The sequence below is a fragment of the Amblyomma americanum genome, chromosome 1 (assembly GCF_052857255.1).
Source record: "Amblyomma americanum isolate KBUSLIRL-KWMA chromosome 1, ASM5285725v1, whole genome shotgun sequence".
NCBI classification, from domain to species: Eukaryota; Metazoa; Arthropoda; class Arachnida; order Ixodida; family Ixodidae; genus Amblyomma; species Amblyomma americanum.
This window is the reverse complement of record NC_135497.1, coordinates 377,092,014-377,113,344: the sequence shown is the minus strand read 5'-3', so window position 1 is coordinate 377,113,344 and position 21,331 is coordinate 377,092,014. Positions and strand designations below refer to the sequence as shown.

The 21,331-nt window shown below is 49.4% G+C and overlaps 2 non-coding genes across 2 annotated transcripts; both read left to right on the top strand.

Annotated features, from left to right (window-relative positions):
- The first annotated feature begins 1,325 nt into the window (after nt 1-1,325).
- Nucleotides 1,326-1,397, top strand: TRNAA-UGC (transfer RNA alanine (anticodon UGC)). Its single transcript has one exon. It is a non-coding gene; the product is annotated as a tRNA-Ala (tRNA).
- Nucleotides 1,398-18,737: 17,340 nt separating this feature from the next.
- On the top strand, nt 18,738-18,809 carry TRNAA-UGC (transfer RNA alanine (anticodon UGC)). The gene has a single exon. It is a non-coding gene; the product is annotated as a tRNA-Ala (tRNA).
- The last annotated feature ends 2,522 nt before the right edge of the window (nt 18,810-21,331 follow it).

Genomic DNA, 21,331 nt, shown 5'->3' with positions numbered 1-21,331 from the left:
AGCCACAGCCTAGAGCTGCCACGACACAAAGAGAAGCGAGCTACTGTAGCGAGCAGCCGAAGGTCTGGGTCGGATTGAGCTGTCTGGTCACAAACTGGTTATTTGGTTCGTGCAAACGCCGCGAGTCGTGTCCGACTGGACTCGACCCTTCCACTCCGCCCAAAGGGTGCGTTGACAAGCAGCCCCCTCCGACAATACACATAATCATTCCCGCTTAGGTTTCCGAAAACATTTTTTTGCAGGTGAGAACAGAAGCGGGCGCCGATGGACAACTCGTGTAGTCGCACCTCGCAGGGCGCGCCACGAGAGTTGACCCACTCGTATCGAGCGCATGTAAACGGAGAGCAGTAAGTTTGGCCGGCCTTGCTCAACTCTATGCCCTGAATAAACCCCCCGCTATCGAGTTCATGTAAACGAAAGACCCCAGGGAGGCCGGAGAGCGTAACCAAAACCGAAACTGGTCCCAGCTCAATGATCGATCTAGGATAACGTGCTGTCCTTTGCCGAGTAAAATTCCGTGTACAAATATATGCCACACTTTTTTTGCTTTCTAACTTTCATATGGATCGATTACGAAACTGAAAGATATATCTAAGTTTCTAAGCGTGTTAAGGTGACGTAGTTGGGTAGTGTTTATGTCACCCGACGGCGTTGCATGGTCGTTTTACGACCGCAAAAAGGCAACAATTTTCAACGGGCTTTATTAAATTCAGACTCAATATTGCGCTGAAATATTTCGGAAACGGCATGTCTAATATTTATTGAATCAAAGAAAATTACAACCGGGCGGCTTCATTTTCTTTTCACAACCCCTTTAATAGAGATGATTCGGTTGACAGCGTCAGCCCGAGTCGGGCTGTCAGTAGCGTATACTGAGGGCACACGCGTACTTTTGTTTCTGTTCACGTTTTTGCAATCGTCAAAGCGTTCCCCGTTGATTTTCTACGGTAGTCTTTACTTTTCGTGTACACTTCAGCTGTAACTAATTAATAATCGTTTTGTTTCTTCTAGTGCGTGCATATCTATCATAAACTGCGTGTGTGCTTGTGTGTTTAACCCTCGAAGGGCTTTAACTTGACAGCGTCAGTCCACATTGGGCTAACAGCTGCTATTTTATTGTCTAAGTTTCGTGGGCATTATAATCTCGTATGTGTGCTCGTGCGAGGCAGGTAGAGAGATAGATAGAGAGAGAGAGGCGGGCCGGGGCTCCTGTCCGACTTTCCAGCTTCCGATCTGGTGTTGCACAGTAGACGTAATGCTTGCAAACGAACGGCCTACTGCGGTACCTGCGAAGTTGTACACTTAATCGCCGATGGAAGCAGAGCGGGGGTGTAGCTCAGTGGTAGAGCGTTCGCTTTGCATGTGAAAGGCCCCGGGTTCGATCCCCGGCACCTCCACGAGGCCGCCGGTTTTTTTTTCTCGTCATACCATGAGCCACGAGTAAACAGAATGGATACACACTCCGCTCAACCCGTTTAAGTTTAGTGTCCGGGGTGGCTGCGGCCAAAGGAGGAAAAGTACCCTGAGTCTTGCATTTTCATCGCTCGCCTTCGCCTAATATCCTCACACTCATCCTCGTTTTATTATTTTACTGTTCTTTCTCGCTCCCAATTTCCTGCTCTCGCCGACGCCATAGAGGAAGGATCCATGTTAAACCCACTCTAACCCTAAAACACGGCCGCCCGCAATCGTCATCACCCCACTTAGAGGAGCTTGACGCAAGTTTTCTTTTCTCATGGTATATATGTCTACATTACTCAGTAATAAATGTATGATAGAAGTCCTAAACGGGCGATTTATAGTTTGATAAAAGCTTGCATAAAGGGGGGGGGGGGCGCCATTCCTTGCCGACCATTTACGGTGAAAACAAAATTTTGACAAGAGGTAAAGTTAAATTTTTAAACTGGTGGTTGTGTAGTCCACTGCTTTCCAACAGGCCGATGACGAACAGGACGTGCAACGGTGGCACGATGGCCGGTTAAGAAACCACAAATTAAGGCACGCCACTCAACATATACACCAGCAACGAAACTGTTCATTGAATAACAATTACATAAGAAGATGCACAAACATTGGTCGACTATTTACCTACACATGGAGAGGGAACAACCACATATCAGTGGATAAGAAATATTGCCCTCATACCGCCGCACTACCCTACAAAACAATACACAAGCGAGACAATCACTGTATACCGTATATTTCCGTACTACATCTTAAGATCCAACAAAACTTACCGCAACTTTTGCAAATGCGGAAAACCTGCACAAAACATCTGTGACTAAATTATAGAGTTATAGAAGAAAGGAAAGACTACTCCTGACATGGAAATGTCCAAAGACCACAACATACAAACACCTAGTGTTTGAAATATTCCAACACCAGGGTACGTACCAAGCCCTTGAAAAACTCGTAAAGAAGATGAACCAGATCACTGACCAAGCCGAACTCCCCCAATCTTGGCAGCCAGCACTCGGTAACGTAACCTTCGCTACTGAATGCAAAACTATGAGCCAGATACAATAGGGTATTCTGAAGTACAACGCATTCTTCTGTTCCTTTTCTTTTGTTAAAGCCTCTCTATTTTTATTTTAAGATCCATCATGTTTCATCTTTTTTTTAAACTCATATTGCCTATTAGGCACTTGTCCCCTGATCTATTTCACAACCATTTTGTCACACACATATGCCGATTTATAGACGAACTAAAAATTGCCTGTTTCACTGAAGAACAATAAAAATTTTAAAATATAGGCTTTAGAGACATCGCGATGGTTTCAGCAGCACAATATTACTTGTGTTGGAGTACATCTTAACACAGGTGAAGAATGTCAGCTGTAGGTGGCTACAACTAATTCCTGGTAATGTAACTTTTAGCTATCATAGCCAGGAATTGAGTTGAAATAGAGATCGCTAGCCAGTTGTTAATAAAAGACATATTATTTTTCAAAATTTCGAAAATGCGATTACCCTTATGCTGTGACCGAAGAAAAAGGCACAGAAAAACGAAATTCTTTTTCTACGCGAGAAGCGCGCTCTGCCAGCTTTGCGCCTACACCCTCTCTTTCCACATTCCAGTAAACGGTGGGCCAAAGCCAACATACTCCTGTAAACCATGCTCCACGGTGATTGCATCCACAATTGATGGGAGTGCCGATGCGGCGGCTGTCTCGGGCTGTCTGCTCCTCGAGGAGCTTTTTCCCAACATTCCTCCTGCCGGCAGCTGCGCATTGTGCTGCGGGTGCCATGGCGCCGAACCTCAGTAGCTGATCCTTCCGTGCAATCTTTGTTGCTCCGCGCTCGTCTCTCTTTCGCGGCTTTCTGAAACCAGCCCTGCTGAAAGGTCAGCGTAGTAAAAATGAACGCTTCGTCTAGCGTAACAAACCGCCCACAAGGCACCGTGCGCCATACGCCGTATGTGAACAGCTGACTGCGATTTGAAAACAACAATAGCCTGTGCTAACTTTTTGTGTGTTTTTTCTTCAAACAGCACTGCTTTAAAAACGTGGCTCACGTGTTGTTCAACGCGCGAAAAGTGTTTTGGTGCAACAGTGCAGACGACTGGCTATCCGGCCTGGCCATAGCTATGGCATTCTATGGCTTCGAAAGGCTCGTCGATGAAAAAAAAAAGCGCCGGAAACGTTTCCGAATACCTTACATATTCATATATAAGTTAAAACTATGGCGTTGTTAGCACCAAGAACTTTAATAACACTTCTGTTGGGCCTAGCAGTGCATGATAATACCACAGATGATCAATGTGCGCAAAGCATTAGACAATCCACGTACAGCGCTCCTTATGTTTCTCTCGTGTGCGTGGATTGTCTAATATTTTGAGCACATCGATCATCTGTAGCTCCAAGAAGTTTGTACGCTTGAATAAGAACATTTATTTCACGCTTTCCTCTTCTGGCTTTCGGAGAAAATACCAAGCGGCTTGCGTGGTCGTGATGTGCTTCCTGAGGCCAGTTTCAGCCGAGTCTCCTCTCGTTATGTTTCCTTTCTACCCGAAAGCTTCACTATGCTAGGTAAAGCCGCTCTTCGCATGTCGCTAAATTTGACCTTCCCAGAGCCAGAGGTGGTGCTTTCGCGGTGTTGAGGTGTCCATCGAGATGTCGACATCTGATAGCTACTGCGGTCTTTCGTTTCCTCAAAGCACATGATTTCGCATTCCTCCACGTAAGCAAACCCAAGTGCCCTCGATTGCGGTTCGCCTCCATCGAAACCCGGCGGCCGCCGCGGTCGGGTTCGAACCCGCGTACTCCGGCTCAGTAGACTAGTGGCTTAACCACTGCGCCACCGCGGGGGGTAACTATCCAGTGTGCGGAACGCACTCAAGGTTAAAAACACGAAGCCGCACCTACATGCCCGATACACCACAGCTTTTGCTGTCTAGCCAGGTTCAGGATTAGCTAAACGGCACCGAATTTTTTAAACCGAAATCTTCACTACGCTAAGTAAAGCAGTCACGGAGTAGGCGAGAGAATGACCTTGAACGACCTTCAGCCAAACCACGTTTATCCCTTCCTTACGGCGCGGCTCGGATGTCCACCGATATATGCGAGACACTTACTGCGCTATTCCCTTTCCGCAAAACCAATTTTCAAAACCAATCAAATTTTCTTCGAAAGCAATGTAAAGGCGCATAACTGGCTCCCTGGGGCAGTGAACGCATGAGTCGCGCTTTCAAGTACGTCGAGCGCAACGATATACCATACAATAAATGAAATAACTGGCGCAACAATAAACAACTCAAACATAGAGGCATCTGAAGAAGCAGCCATTGCCTTGGCAATATCGCACGGCAACGCAACAGGACAAAACCTAACTATACTGACGGACTCCAAAGAAGAATCCAGAAACCACACAAGAGCCAGAATCGACAGCATCGCCAATCATATTCTACACACGACGACAAGACGCATAAACACTAAATATAGTGTGGGTTCCGATACATGAGGGGTTGGGGGGCAACGTGGCAGCAGACGAGTCAGCTCGAGGGTACGTCAACCGAGCAGACTCAACCCTTTGCACCACGGCCACCTTTGACCCTGTTAGCAACACGCACTCAGACATGCTCGATCATTACAGGGGTCAGCGGAAACGCTACCCAGTCTCACACAAAGGGCTTACCAAAGAGGAGGTGCTAAGCGGTCGCAGACTACACACCGATACCTACCAGCACCTGCACAAACTACACCATATTTTCCCTACAGAATACGTAGACGAATGACCGTGGTGCCAGGTAAACCTACACTACTGCATGTCACATGCGCCTGCCATAAGGAAGACTTAGAGCCTAGAATAGAACACCCGAGTGTGACGCAGTGGGACACTTGCCGGCCAGTTAGGACGAGCAACGATTTGTCGTACGCCGAGCCACGATAGCAGCGGTCAAGTGCGGCATGCTGGACCAACGATCGACCGCGGCGCCCAGTGGTCCGTAAGGGTCGATAATACTTTAAATTGGTCGCAAACAAAGTTTTCAAGTGAAAAGCTTAACTACGCCACCTTTTCGAGCCGTCAAAGGGGCCGCAAGTTTGACCGTGAGTATAGCTAGAGGTCACAGTGGCCGAAAGTTTCGCCTTGAATGTAGGTAGACGTCAAGCCATGAGCATAACTGGCGGTAGTCAGGTTAGACACGTGACGTCAGCTACAGCAGCGACACCAGCGGCTGTTACCCCAACTGTCCCGTCTTTGACCTTTGACCTTGACCCTTGAGCCTTGACCTCTGACCTTGACCTCCGGTCAAGCGGGAAAGCGTCTGCCGGCATCGCATGCGCAGGTCAGAAAGTGTGTTCTTCATAAAATGCCGGTGCACTTTGATGCGTTCAGCGGAACACTAGGTGTGATCGATGCGACGCCTGCCGTGGAGACCGACACCCGAACCGCACCCGTAAGGGAAGGCAAATGAAATGAAAATTGGTTTTAAGGAAATGAAACTACGCCTGTCTCAGATATCTCGATGGACACTCAAACCACGCCGTAAGTGAAGGAAAATTGAAGTTGAAAACCGACAGTCGCTCGACCCCAAACGCAGCCAAGGAGATGCAGCTTTTTCGCTTTTGACCACGGTTAACCAGAGCTAAGCCACCAGCAATTTTTTTTCCATCCTTCCATCAGGTACCTCGTGGTAGTGAGAGAGAGAGAGAGAGAGAGATGCACTCCATGCATTAGCGCTGACAAAGAATTACAAGATAGCACTTTTCAGTCTGCTAATGAGAGGAACTGCAAAAGCCCTTCCTTGTCGTGTCCTCTTTCGCTCTGCATTTTTCTTCTTTTTCTGCAATTTTGTGTTTCTTTCTCCTTTTTACGCGACAACGTATACAGCTCGTTCGGTCGAAAGCCGTCGGCGTCGTAATAGAAGTAGTTGGCACCGAGCTTCGGAAATATTCCTTCCCTTACGGCGCGGTTCGGGTGTCCACCGAGATACGACACGGGCGTAAATTTCGTTTCCTTAAATTGCGCAACGGGCAAGGCATCGCACCGAACGGGCGATGGCACTCCGTGGACCCTTTGGCAACGCTGTCGCATCCCACTCTTAAAAACGAAGCTTAAGGATCCATTTTCTTTTATTTCTTCTCTTTAGACCATTGCATATATGTTGTTCAATGAACTATTGCATATATGTTTCAGTTACCATTACACTTACGTTTGAAGACCGCAGCAACAGGGCGCAACGTTGAATGGTTGCCAAGTATAAGTGCCACCTGCCAAGCTGGACGCAAGAGCGCGGAACTCACCGAAAGTTGAATTCATTAAACCGCACCTATTATTTTTTTCTTTCCTTCTTTTTGGTGTCGCCGCACACAGGGCGCGGCGTTCAGCATAGATATCGTGATTGGAAAAAAAATTTATTTACAGAAGTACGCAAGCCAAGGCTACCGGATACATTGACCTTCACAAGTAGACATGACAGGGAAGTTTTTGACACTCTAAAACGAAATCTATACAATCCAACCCCGTCTGTACATGACCACAACGAGTGTAACAGGCTAATCAACTAAACATCGGGTGGTCAAAAAAGGTAAACAATACCTATTTCACATTAATAAGTTCTGTTAAAATGGAGCGGCACTGTACAAAAGAATCAACCCCCCCCCCCCCCGGGGAGGGGAGGAGGGGGTGGAACACTACCAGCGCCAACCCTAAACGACAGCTATAAACAAACCACAATCTAATTAAACAACATTCACAAAAGAGGAGGGGGCGGTCTAGCTACTACCCTAGCATCGGCATAGCTAGTCGGCCCTCCCGAACGACAAATAAACGGGTGTGCCAGCGCCGCAGGAACAGCGCCTCCCCATCCGCTGCAAGCCGGTCAGACAGGTATTGCCTGCTGAGGAGACGTAGAGTCGCAACGCTGGGTACATTGCCCTCGCCGGCTGCCGCCAGGCTACGGACAGACGGCGCCGACGCCGCAATACAAACACGGCGCAGACAAAAACAAGTTTGCCAAACTGGCTGCGTGGTTGGCGGACACCTGGCCTGCACGAACAGAAAACATGCGGTAAACCAATCACCACATTGCCCGCGCGACGGGGCACATGAAGAAAATATAACTCGCCGTTTCTTGTGTTCCACGTTGCGCGCACTGGACATTGGGCACAACGCCCCACGATGCGAGTAGTTCTCCCGTGGGGACGACGCCCCAACTCCTCCTCCACTCAAAGTCGCGGACCTCAGGAGGGAGGCGTCTTGTACACCACGTACGCCACTTCCGTACCGCGGTGCGCCGCTGGTCGTCGAGACCAAGGAGAGCGCAAGCGACCATCTCGATGCAGGCACCTCGCTCAGATAAACCTCCGGTAGATCACAGGCTACAGACAGCTTAAACCCCGCTGCTGCTCTGCTGAAAACCAAAGGCCTCTCTTCTTGCGGGCCTGTATGTCGATCCGGGTGAAAGCACGACGTGCCGTGCTCATCCAATAAAGCATGAACGAACGCCCCAGATACGACACATTTCCTACCAGCGCGGTTGCAAATTTAGCTTCGACAGCCCGCGCTACTGTAGCTACCCAGGGCAGCCCGAGTCCTCCCCGTGAAGGGGGCCGCTGGCAAAGGCGCCGAGCTACCTGCGCCGTGCCACCATCCCATAGAAAAACGCCCACGAGGAACGCTAGCCGACTCGCAGTACGGCGCGGCATCACTGCCACGCGTGCAACATAGTGGGCAAAGGCGCGCGCGGCCCTTCACCACGGCTATCTTTGCCTCCGTAGAGAGGTCAAACTGAGCTGCCGTTGCTAGAGCAGTTTTCGTGCGCTCAACAACCTCTCCCCACGTCTGTGACAAAACTCCGGCCTGTTCGAAAAGGACCCCCAGCACCCGGACCCCGTCCATGAAAGGAATAGGCACCGGGAGGGGATCGCAGAAGGTCCCAAAACGTAGCGCCCGGCTCTTCCTGGCATTGAGCTCGGCGCCAGACAGCACAGCGTAAACCTGAAACGTGGCCAGGAAAACCCTCAAATCTCCGGGTGTCCCGGACGAAGATTGAAATGTCGTCGGCATTGGCCGATACGACGATCGTTTGGTGTCGTGTCAGTGGAAAGCCGCGAATGCGTTCGTTGGAGGCAACGCTGCGCAGCAGGGGGTCGAAAAACAAGAGAAACAACGCCGGAGAAAGAGGGAATCCATGGTGCACGCCACGCGTTACCGGAAAGGAGGCGGTCACACCACCATTTAAGACTAGGTCGGCCGTGAGGTCGGAGTACAATAGCGCTCAAAGCACCTCAGGACGTAAAACAGGTAAGGATATTCCACCCTGTCAAACGCCTTCGCTTGGTCTGCCGAGACGAAAACCCCGTTAGTCCCCTTCGCGTGTGCGTACGCGAACATATCGCGCGTGAGCGTGAGTGACGCGAAGACCGAGCGGCCTGGCACAGCGCAGGACTGGTAGAGGCTAACGAGGCTCGGCAAAAAGGGCCGCAAGCGACTAGCCATGAGCGACGCCACTAGTTTATAGTCCGTGTTCAGCAGGGTTATCGGCCGCCACGCCGCAGGGCATGACGACGTCTTTTCCTGCTTCGGGACTAACACAATTCGGCCCTTGGCAAAGGACGGCAGCTTAACTCCTTCCTGAAAGAAAGCGTTCACTCGGCGCGTAAGGAAGTCGACCAGCACATCGAAAAAGACGTAGTAGAAACCGGCGACCAGGCCGTCTGGTCCCGGTGCAGATGCACGGCCCATACTAAACCCAGGACTGCGAAGACTTCCTCCTTTGACGCGGGAGCACAAAGTGCCGGTTCCGCGTCATCGGGTAGGTTGGGGAGGGTGGCGCAAAAGGCGTCTACCGCTGCTTCAAACCCATTCCACTCACACTGACCCTGCGAAACAAAACATTCCGCAAAGTGCTCGCGGAAAACGCGCTCAATATCGTTGGCCTGATCACAGACCGCAACGTCTGGCATGGTGACGCTATTGATACGGGCCGGTCGCTCACTCTTAAGGCGAAGGCTGTTGGCATGCCTAAGATCTGCGGCAGCCTGCGCCGGCATGTGTAGGCTCGCTGTCGTACAGGAGGCCTGGGTTCCCTTCTCCAGTACGCAGTGGTACCGCACGCGAAGCGTGTCCAAGTACTCGTGCATCGTGAAGGGCAGTTCACCTGCTCGCTTCATTATACGCATTCGACACAGCAAGTCACTGAGAGCCGCGGTCCTCCGTGCGCGCTTTGCTCGACATGTTTCGACTAAGCAATCGCGCACACGAGTCTTGAGGTCAAACCACGTCGAGGGAGTGAACTCGACGATCCGAGGAATGGACTCCGACAAATATTCGCCGATGCCGCGAACGCTCAATTCGTCCTCTACGAGGGAGACGTCCATTCGCCAAATAGCAGCGCCACCAACACGACCCGGAGCGCTCCTCAGGCAAACCACGACAAGAATGTGATCACTGAGCGTCCCGGCACCGGCCGGAAAGAAGACAACCTCGCAAGACCTTAACTGCAGGACGAGGGCACTACGTAAATACACCCGATCAATTCGGGTGCGCTGCGACCTCTAGCACGTGTGGCCACGAAGAAGTCCCCGTGCAGCTCAACCCACGCGTCCTTAAAGGGACACTGAGGAGAAATTGAAGTTGGCTTGTATCGTTAGAATACCAGCTCCTGATCACAAAAACCCTACTCTGACTGAAAAAAAAAGCTCTTGTAAGGTAGAAAACAGCAACAACCAAAATACAGGTATCGCCACCACTAGGCCAATCTCGCAAGTACAAGCGTGATGACGTCATAGGACAAGAGACGCCACCTTGGAGAAATTTTCCTTACTCCATGGAGTCACGAATCTCTGAGGCTGACGAAAGAAGGTTGCGCGGTTCAATATTGAATTAAGTTTTTTTTTGAAACCGATAGCTCACTTTTATCACACAAGGAAGACGGACCAAAGACAATCTGATAGTTGGAAGCAAAGAAAACCAATGCTTGGTGGCGCCACAGGCGGCCAGGAGAGTTCCGGTTTTTTATGGCGCTCCGCGTCTATGAGCTTTGCGTGCTCCGTGGTTTTGTTTTTGATGCGCCTCTATTTACAAGCACCGAACAGTAGAGCAACTCCAAGTGCCGCTTCAAGTGCTAGTTAACCTTTGACGGAGACTCTTCAGCCTGGTCACATGATCGCCACGGTCGATGAAAAACTATGAAGGCACGATGGTCGGTGATCGTACAAGGCAGTTCGTAGTATAAAGAGCACTTGTGTCTTCGTACGCTCGCCCGGCGAAACGTTCCCGGCTGTTCCAGTCAACTTCGAACTACTTAACGTAAATCGTTTATTAGGGACGGGAGACAAGATACAAGGCAGTTAAGAAAAAAATGCTGATGGCCTAGCTCTTAGGCCAGGATATCAGTAGCGAAATCGCGGAGACTTCTGCATCGGAAGAGTGCATTCACCAGATGCGCTTTTATTCATGCTCAGAGCTTGAGCCGTAGTGGCGGAGTATATGCTGCCCTGCAAGAGCCGCCTAGCTGGCTCCCCTATCTGGATGAATGTGTGTGCATCCCGGTCTTTTGATGTTTTGGAAGGAGGGATCATGCAGGGGTAATGTGGCCTAGTGTTTTGTGGCATGAGCGTGCTTAGACTTTTCTTTTCAGCACTATTTCTATACAATAAAGACAAAAAGGCCGTAGTGGCGGAGTGGTAGTCTCCACCCATAACGCCAAAGGCACTGGTTCGATTCCGAGCCTCGCCACAGGCTTTCTTTTTTTTTATTCAGTGAGTGTGTGTGTGGGGGGTTCTGTGGCTCCCATAGGTGCCGCCCCTGAATACGTTGGTTAGCGGTTAAGCGCAAGCACTGTTAACCGTGGCCCGCATGGAGCGTTTCTCCGGGCGATTCGTCCGCGTCTACGGCAGCGGAGCGCTTTTTTGCCTCTGAAGAGGACGTTTTTGCCAAATCGTCGGGTTCTGGCGGAACAGATAAAATCGTCGACGCCCGCCGACGCCGGGATAGGGCAGCGACAAAGGGCCAATGGAGCCGAGCGGGCGTCACGTGATTCTGGACGGGCTTTTTTCATGTTCCTGTGCTGCCACTTCGCGTACAGCGCTGGAAGCTCAGTGGAAGGGTACTGTGCGCCCAACCCGGCAGGAGTGAGTGCCGCTGCGGAGCACGTTTTGTAGGAATCTGTCAACGATTGCGTGTCCTGGGCAGCACCTGGTGGCTGTGTGCGAAGTCCGAGGCAGGCTGCTGAGCCCACCGAAGAGCAAATTCTTCGGTATCTCCGATCATGCGGCATGCGATGCGATCGCCAGCTGAACAAGGGCCGCCGCTTCAAGGATGAAGGCTACATTCGGAACATGACGTTCAATGAAATACCCCCGACCAGTGAGAATGGCGTTTTCCGCTGTATATGACTACCATCCATGAAAGGTGGATACTACATCGTGCACGCCATAGCACAGAAAACGACTGGGGACAACAGTTTTCACAATCCCGCCGCGGTGGCTCAGTGGTTATGGCGCTCGGCTGCTGGCCCGAAAGACGCGGGTTCGATCCCGGCCGCGGCGGGAGAATTTCGATGGAGGCAAAATTCTAGAGGCCCGTTTACTGTGCGATGTCAGTGCACGTTAAAGAACCCCAGGTGGTCGAAATTTCCGGAGCCCTCCCTACGTCGTCCCTCATAGCCTGAATCGCTTTGGCAAGTTAAAACCCCACTAAACCAAACCAAGTTTTCACAAGCAATCATTGTGCTCAAGCGCTTCCGAATAACTACACGAGCGATAAAAGCACAAGCGCACTAGCAACATGGCAGCTCTGCTAGCATTTTACTTTATTTTCCCGCAGCACACCGCTGCACAGGTTAAACAAGCATGCGCGTCCATAAAGACGTGCGCGAGAAGCGCACAACGAGCCATTCCGACGAAACCACGCAGAAATTTTCATCATGGATATGATGCGAACACACGCATAACGCACCTTCTGCTTCTTCTGCCTCTTAATACATGGCACATACCCACATGGGGGTATTGGCCAAGATGTAGTGGCATAAACAAGGAAATTTCCTTAGGAGATTACGACAAAATTGTAGCACCATGCGTGAATGCTCTCGTAAGTTCTTTTTCGTTGTCCGCTCCACCGCGCGTTGAAAGCAGCTCACAGCACTTGCCCATTTGGCCTTCTTGCTTGAGAAAGCAAAAAGCATCGGAATGAAGTCTGGGTGCCGCGGTGACATTCGAGGCCTTCCTGCCCATCAATAAAACATTTCGTGATGGACTGCACACGCATTAAACCACAGTACCTCGTCCGCACCTGTCACAAAGTGATTCCCGCACAGTCTTGACGTGCTTGACGGTGCCCAATGGAGGCCACGATCGTCGAGCCGGCGAACGGCTTTTATCCACGCTTCGCGTTGAAGGCGGTTCCGGGAAGCGTTCAGAAAGCGAAAAAAAATCCGAGTTTGCTTCCCTTTACATATTGGGCAATGCAGCCGTATGCAACACATGTCGTAGGCATTGCCAAATGCGTCGCACTGAACGCCCGACGGCTGCAGCAACGCACCCCGCGTAGGAAGCCGGTTTGTTTACACTTCCACGGCCGTTCTCGAGTGGCGCGCGACCCTTCCAATATGTTTCGCGACACCGCCGCCAGGAGATGGGCGCATGCGCAGTCGCGTCGTGAAAAAGGTGGATAACCCGGCCGAGGGAGACCACAGCCGGTCTCGAGGGGAGCGCGCGCTTCTCTTCTTACATCCTTCGCAATGGGGTCTGTTTCCGCCTCCCGCCGCTCCTTGGTGGGGCCGCCACTGCCCCACCGCTCCGCCGCTGCGACGGCCGTTCACGCGGAAGGAGAATAACGCGCGCTCGCTCCCAGTTCGGCCTGTGTCAGTGGTAACCGTCAAGCCTTTATATTTTACCTCTTTACGCAAAGACCGCGTAGTCAGCCCCTTTGCCATGGGAGAAATCTGAAACAACGGATTAACGATTGCGCGCTCTCTCCTTTATCCCGACTGTGTTGGTTGAACGTACTGCTTCGAGCACGGACTTTAACGCGCTCTACCCTTATATTTGGCTAAAAAGCAAGGCTATCGGCTTACATAGTTCGTCTTCCTGCAGGTTCTTTATGAGCGTGTAGAATGATATGCGGCATGTAATACTTGGATGGCAAGCTTCAAAGAGTAAATGATTCTACAGCGTAAATATAGCTCCTGAAACATCAAGCGGAGCTGCTTTAATTTTGCACAACAGCGGCGTTTGCAAGAATTCATGGTGCTCCCCAGGAAAACATCATGTCATTCACGAAACGAACGGGTATAGACGGAACCCAACCCTGGGCCGCAGGAGCAGAGCACGTTGCACGCACGCGCCGTCCAAGATCTTCTCCTGGAACTGAATTTTGAAGTTTGGCGACAAAATTCAGTCAGTAGTTGACAGTAACTGCAAACATGAACTAACTGCCAGCAAAGCAAAATTAGTTCGGAACTGCGTTCTGTCAATAAAATCGGCCTTTACGAGCGAATAGACTTATCTGAGAGGCGACGACTATAAAAGCTTTGCATATTCTCCTGCATTTCTGTAGCCTCGTCATCGCTTTCGATAAAACTCCTGAGGGCACGAACTTTCATCACGTCACTCAGGAAACAAAGTAGCAACCCAAAAAGAAGTTTTAAGCAACCTAACTGAGCTCCACTAAAACTCACAGCAATGCGCGTTATACCAGCTGGCTTAGATTACAATGCAAGGAAATAAAAATTAACATTTGCGATGCTTACATCCTAATAAAAGTCACCGAATTTAAGAGAATAAAGGGCACTGGGCATTCAACTGCATAATCTGAGAACTTTCGTAAAGATATTTAAACCAATTTTTTTTTTAGGCAGCTTCAGGACACGCCGCAGGTTCAATATACGTGGACAACAAAAAATGGCGCTCTTTATGGTAGCTGAAGTCAATCACTGGACATACATACTCTCTGAAATTGCAATACTCAGTACGCGTCAATATCTGTGGCAGCATACGCAGCTTGTACTGGTTGCTTCTGTTACGTTCTGTTAGCGTTAGTCAGGCCAGAATGACGACAAGGAAGCTTGCGTCCAAGTCGAAAATTGTTTATTGGGCGAACTCGTGTCCTCAAACAGGCGGCGCAGCGACAAAACAAAATTTAAAGGTGACAAGGCACTTGAAACATTAGACGCCTAAGACGCTTACAACAATTTTGAACATGAAGAGAGACTTGTTCGCGGCTACAGTCATTCCAGAGAAATCTGGTGGCCTCTCGTTTTACAATAAAAGCAGAAATGCCGCGTGCGATTGTCTTCGAGCACGGAACAATGCATTACAGTTCTTCTTGACAGTTGCGCGTACATTAGTCATTAGCATTCTTTTTAGCTATCGATACAGGCCTCTAATTCAAGGAAGTTGTGATCTATATGAGGGTGAAAATAAGTACATTCAGGACGTGCGAAAAGCGATATCGGCGAAATCGAGTACTATATACATCTCCCAGCAATCAGTTTATTTGGCAGTTCAACGTTGGTGTACATGAGTCTGACTTTCAACTTTACAAGTATCGTCTCAGGCCACCAGCTACGGCGCTCTCGGATTTACGGCTCACGCGTCGTAGAGAATATTTTCCTCGATATAGTACATTTTTTATGGGACGAGTGCGACACTTTCGTTCTCCAAGATTTCATTCTTTTCCTCTTAGCATTAACTTGTCATTTAATCACAGACCATGAGACATACGCGAGGAAGTGATCAGAGTATTTCCTTCTGTATACAAAACCACAAATGCTCTACATAGTTCTGAGAAATGTGAGAGTGATTCCTTATTTTAAATGTTTTCATCGAGCAAAGTTTGTGACGAAGAACCTGTGCACAAGTGGATTGTGTTGAAGATACGCAGTTTAAGCATCAGCATTTTGCTTTCTTTGATTTCGGTGCTGCGCTCATTATGAACCAACGGGCTACAGCGCGAAACCAGGCAAAAGCCATTCGCCGCCGCAGCTGCAGGCGTGGAGCCAGCGGTAGGGCCGTCGCGCCTCTAGCGGCGGCGGGCGGTGTAACTCTCGGAGAAAAACTCGCATTGCTTCCGCGGCGAATGCGAAGGCCGTATGAAAGAGCGCGCGCGCCTACTCGAGACCGGCCGTGGGGAGACTCGCATGGTGGATGCGCGCCCAAACGGGCTCCCGCATCGCAGGTACAGATCGATGTGTGCCCGACTGCCTTCTCCCTTGCCTCCTTCCCTGCCCCTCTCTCCAAAGCAGACCCCCTTCCGCTCCTCTCTCTCTTTCCCCGCTCTCTCCATCTTCTCCTCTGTCTCTCTTTTCTTCCATTCCCTGCGCGGCTCAGTTTCGGTGGGCCCCTGAACAAGGAGGCAGTTACCGCGCAGCGCTCCCCTCCCCCTTCCCTCCTTTGGCACTGTGATGGTCAAGTCAAGCCGAAGCCTCACGCCGCAACTCGTCCACTTGAGCTCGTCCCCGAATGGCCTTTTCGCGGCCACATCCCGCAGAAGGCAAATATCTTCTTGCGTGCTAAAACGTTTCCGCTGCTTCTTTGCTTGCAGGCGTGCTTGCGCCGCGTCCGTGCTCGATGAAGCCGACGCGCCAACGTTCGCACTGGAGGCCGCCATGTTAGTCCTCGATGACGCTCACTCGCTGGGCACTTTCCGCTGGGAAGGCCGGGCGAGCGGGTAGCGCCCCAAACCCGCTGGCCGCCTGAGCGTTCTGCGCATGCGCACTGACGCCCTCTCTCGTCCGCTCCACTCCGCTGGCCGCTGGCCCGCTCTGCTAAAAGTCTCTAATATTTATTAAAGTTCAGTCAGCAGATCACGTGATAAAATTTATTCGAGTGCTGCGAATTAGCCTTGAGCAGTCTTGACTGTTTACGTATAATACAATTACAGCAATTAATTCACCACATAAAGCAAAGTCAGTGACTTTTCAGAACCAATGTACTTCTACACGAAACGTTCCCGTACCCATGGTGCCTGGCACGTCACCACCTTAGCGTCATGTACGACACTGGCCCCTTAGACGCACCCATTGCGGGGGAACAAAGCCAACTGCTGTAGCATTCGAGACAGCACCTCGAACCACGGTAGCCCCTTTGTACTGCTTAGAGAGCTAGTCATGAGTGCCTAGAAAAAGCTGCCTAGTTTTCTTTGTTCACCAGTTAGGAATCCATGAAGCATTGAATGATGGAAATGATGCACGTATTTTTGCTGTTTACCGATGCAAGGCTCATCTTCCAAGTAATGAGTACTGGCCAGTGAGTCGTGCATTTTCTCCTTACTTTCTCGTTACATTATTTTCCCAAAGATCCGTCCTCAGCACATCGACTATGTTTTAAAGATGACATCTCAGTACTTGGGTCAAATCAGTTTAGTGTGTTTCCATCTGCTTGACAATCCGGAATATTATTCAGATATACTATGATGCCTCTAATCAGTGTGAGAGTGCCGAATCCACTTTTTATGGCGTATTTGAAGAAGCATGGCACATTAAAGCTCTCGCTTGCAACGCCGCCATTGAGCGCAGAACTTAACGTGACAATTTCCGGTTGACAATAGATGGCTTGCATGTGACGTCATGGGCGCCATCTTTGAGCGCACATCTTCGCTTCCTCAGTGTAGGCCAAAGCAGGGGGCGATAAGTGGATAAGAAAAGCGCCCAGGTTTTCGCCGCGCTTCTGATCCCAAGCATGGCGGTCACTGCGACGGCGGTGCAAACTGTGTACACGTCTGTGCACTTCCAAAACCTTTGACATGGTAATTTTCATCGATTGGCAACAACTCCTGCCGAGTATAAAGACCTGAATTTTGAACAAAAGCATTCATGCGTTAGTATACGATATATCGGAAGAGCTTCAAATACAAGAAGCTTCATTACAGACTATACTTCATTCCAGTGAGTCCAGCAATTATGACATTCCAGGAAACCGAGGCACACAGTTGGCATGGCGTGCACTGAAACGCTGATAACACGCTGAAAACCACAGCCTAGAGCTGCCACGACACAAAGAGCAGCGAGCTACTGTAGCGAGCAGCCGAAGGTCTTGGTCGGATTGAGCGGTCTGGTCACAAACTGGTTATTTGGTTCGTGCAAACGCCGCGAGTCATGTTTGACTGGACTCGACCCTTCCACTCCGCCCACAGGGTGCATTGACAAGCAGACCCCTCCGAAAATACACATAATCATTCACGCTTAGGTTTTCGAAAACATTTTTTTTGCAGGTGAGGACCGAAGCGGGCGCCGGTTGACAACGCGTGTAGTCGCACCTCGCAGGGCGCGCCAGAGAGTTGACCCACTCGTATCGAGCGCATGTAAACGGAGAGTCGTAAGATTGGCCGGCCTTGCTCACCTCTATGCCCTGGATGAACCCCCCGCTACCGAGTTCATGTAAACGAAAGACCCCAGGGAGGCCGGAGAGCGTAACCAAAACCGAAACTGATCCCAGGTCAATGATCGATCTAGGATAACGTGCTGTTCTTTGCCGAGTGAAATTCCGTGTGCAAATATATGCCACACTTTTTTTTGCTTTCTAACTTTCATATGGATCTATTACGAAACTGAAAGATATATCTAAGTTTCTAAGCGTGTTAAGATGACGTAGTTGGGTAGTGTTTATGTCACCCGACGGCGTTGCATGGTCGTTTTACGACCGCAAAAAGGCAACGATTTCCAACGGGCTTTATTAAATTCAGACTCAATATTGCGCTGAAATATTTCGGAATCGGCATGTCTAATATTTATTGAATCAAAGAAAATTACAACCGGGCGGCTTCATTTTCTTTTCACAACCCCTTTAATAGAGATGATTCGGTTGACAGCGTCAGCCCGAGTCGAGCTGTCAGTAGCGTATACTGAGGGCACATGCGTACTTTTGTTTCTGTTCACGTTTTTGCAATCGTCAAAGCGTTCCCCGTTGATTTTCTACGGTAGTCTTTACTTCTCGTGTACACTTCAGCTGTAACTAATTAATAATCGTTTTGTTTCTTCTAGTGCGTGCATATCTATCATAAACTGCGTGTGTGCTTGTGTGTTTAACCCTCGAAGGGCTTTAACTTGACAGCGTCAGTCCACATTGGGCTAACAGCTGCTACTTTATTCTCTAAGTTTCGTGGGCATTATAATCTCGTATGTGTGCTCGTGCGAGGCAGGTAGAGAGATAGAGAGAGAGAGAGAGAGAGAGAGGCGGGCCGGGGCTCCTGTCCGACTTTCCAGCTTCCGATCTGGTGTTGCACAGTAGACGTAATGCTTGCAAACGAACGGCCTACTGCGGTACCTGCGAAGTACCTTCCGATGGAAGCAGGGCGGGGGTGTAGCTCAGTGGTAGAGCGTTCGCTTTGCATGTGAAAGGCCCCGGGTTCGATCCCCGGCACCTCCACGAGACCGCCGCATTTTTTTTCTCGTCATACCATGAGCCACGAGTAAACAGAATGGATACACACTCCGCTCAACCCGTTTAAGTTTAGTGTCCGGGGTGGCTGCGGCCAAAGGAGGAAAAGTACCCTGAGTCTTGCGTTTTCCTCGCTCGCCTTCCCCTAATATCCTCACACTCATCCTCGTTTTATTATTTTACTGTTCTTTCTCGCTCCCAATTTCCTGCTCTCGCCGACGCCATGGAGGAAGGATCCATGTTAAACCCACTCTAACCCTAAAACACTGCCGCCCGCTATCGTCATCACCCCACTTAGAGGAGCTTGACGCAAGTTTTCTTTTCTCATGGTATATATGTCTACATTACTCAGTAATAAATGTATGATAGAAGTCCTATACGGGCGATTTAAAGTTTGACAAAAGCTTGCATAAAGGGGGGGGGGGGGGGGGGCGCCATCCCTTGCCGACCATTTACGGTGAAAACAAAATTTTGACAAGAGGTATAGTTAAATTTTTAAACTGGTGGTTGTGTAGTCCACTGCTTTCCAACAGGCCGATGACGAACAGGACGTGCAACGGTGGCACGATGGCCGGTTAAGAAACCACAAATTAAGGCACGCCACTCAACATATACACCAGCAACGAAACAGTTCATTGAATAACAATTACATAAGAAGATGCACAAAAATTGGTCGACTATTTACCTACACATGGAGAGGGAACAACCACATATCAGTGGATAAGAAATATTGCCCTCATACCGCCGCACTACCCTACAAAACAATACACAAGCGAGACAATCACTGTATACCGTATATTTCCGTACTACCTCTTAAGATCCAACAAAACTTACCGCAACTTTTGCAAATGCGGAAAACCTGCACAAAACATCTGTGACTAAATTATAGAGTTATTGAAGAAAGGAAAGACTACTCCTGACATGGAAATGTCCAAAGACCACAAAATACAAACACCTAGTGTTTGAAATATTCCAACACCAGGGTACGTACCAAGCCCTTGAAAAACTCGTAAAGAAGATGAACCAGATCACTGACCAAGCCGAACTCCCCCAATCTGGGCAGCCAGCACTCGGTAACGTAACCTTCGCTACTGAATGCAAAACTATGAGCCAGATACAATAGGGTATTCTGAAGTACAACGCATTCTTCTGTTCCTTTTCTTTTGTTAAAGCCTCTCTATTTTTATTTTACAATCCATCTTGTTTCATCTTTTTTTTAAACTCATATTGCCTATTAGGTACTTGTCCCCTGATCTATTTTATTTATTTACTTCACCAACCATTTTGTCACACACATATGCCGATTTATAGACGAACTAAAAATTGCCTGTTTCACTGAAGACCAATAAAAATTTTAAAATATAGGCTTTAGAGACATCGCGATGGTTTCAGCAGCACAATATTACTTGTGTTGGAGTACATCTTAACACAGGTGAATAATGTCAGCTGTAGGCGGCTACAACTAATTCCTGGTAATGTAACTTTCAGCTATCATAGCTAGGAATTCAGTTGAAATAGAGATCGCTAGCCAGTTGTTAATAAAAGACATATTATTTTTCAAAATTTCGAAAACGCGATTACCCTTAATGCTGTGACCGAAGAAAAAGGCACAGAAGAACGAAATTCTTTTTCTACGCGAGAAGCGCGCTCTGCCAGCTTTGCGCCTACACCCTCTCTTTCCACATTCCAGTAAACGGTGGGCCAAAGCCAACATACTCCTGTAAACCATGCTCCAAGGTGATTGCATCCACAATTGATGGGAGTGCCGATGCGGCGGCTGTCTCGGGCTGTCTGTTCCTCGAGGAGCTTTTTCCCAACATTCCTCCTGCCGGCAGCTGCGCATTGTGCTGCGGGTGCCATGGGGCCAAACCTCAGGAGCTGATCCTTCCTTGCAATCTTTGTTGCTCCGCGCTCGTCTCTCTTTCGCGGCTTTCTGAAACCAGCCCTGCTGAAAGGTCAGCGTAGTAAAAATGAACGCTTCGTCTAGCGTAACAAACCGCCCACACGGCACTGTGCGCCATACGCCGTATGTGAACAGCTGACTGCGATTTGAAAACAACAATAGCCTGTGCTAACTTTTTGTGTGTTTTTTCTTCAAACAGCACTGCTTTAAAAACGTGGCTCACGTGTCGTTCAACGCGCGAAAAGTGTTTTGGTGCAACAGTGCAGACGACTGGCTATCCGGCCTGGCCATAGCTATGGCATTCTATGGCTTCGAAAGGCACGTCGATGAAAAAAAAAAGCGCCGGAAACGTTTCCGAATACCTTACATATTCATATATAGGTTAAAACTATGGCGTTGTTAGCACCAAGAACTTTAATAACACTTCTGTTGGGCCTAGCAGTGCATGATAATACCACAGATGATCAATGTGCGCAAAGCATTAGACAATCCACGTACAGCGCTCCTTATGTTTCTCTCGTGTGCGTGGATTGTCTAATGTTTTGAGCACATCGATCATCTGTAGCTCCAAGAAGTTTGTACGCTTGAATAAGAACATTTATTTCAC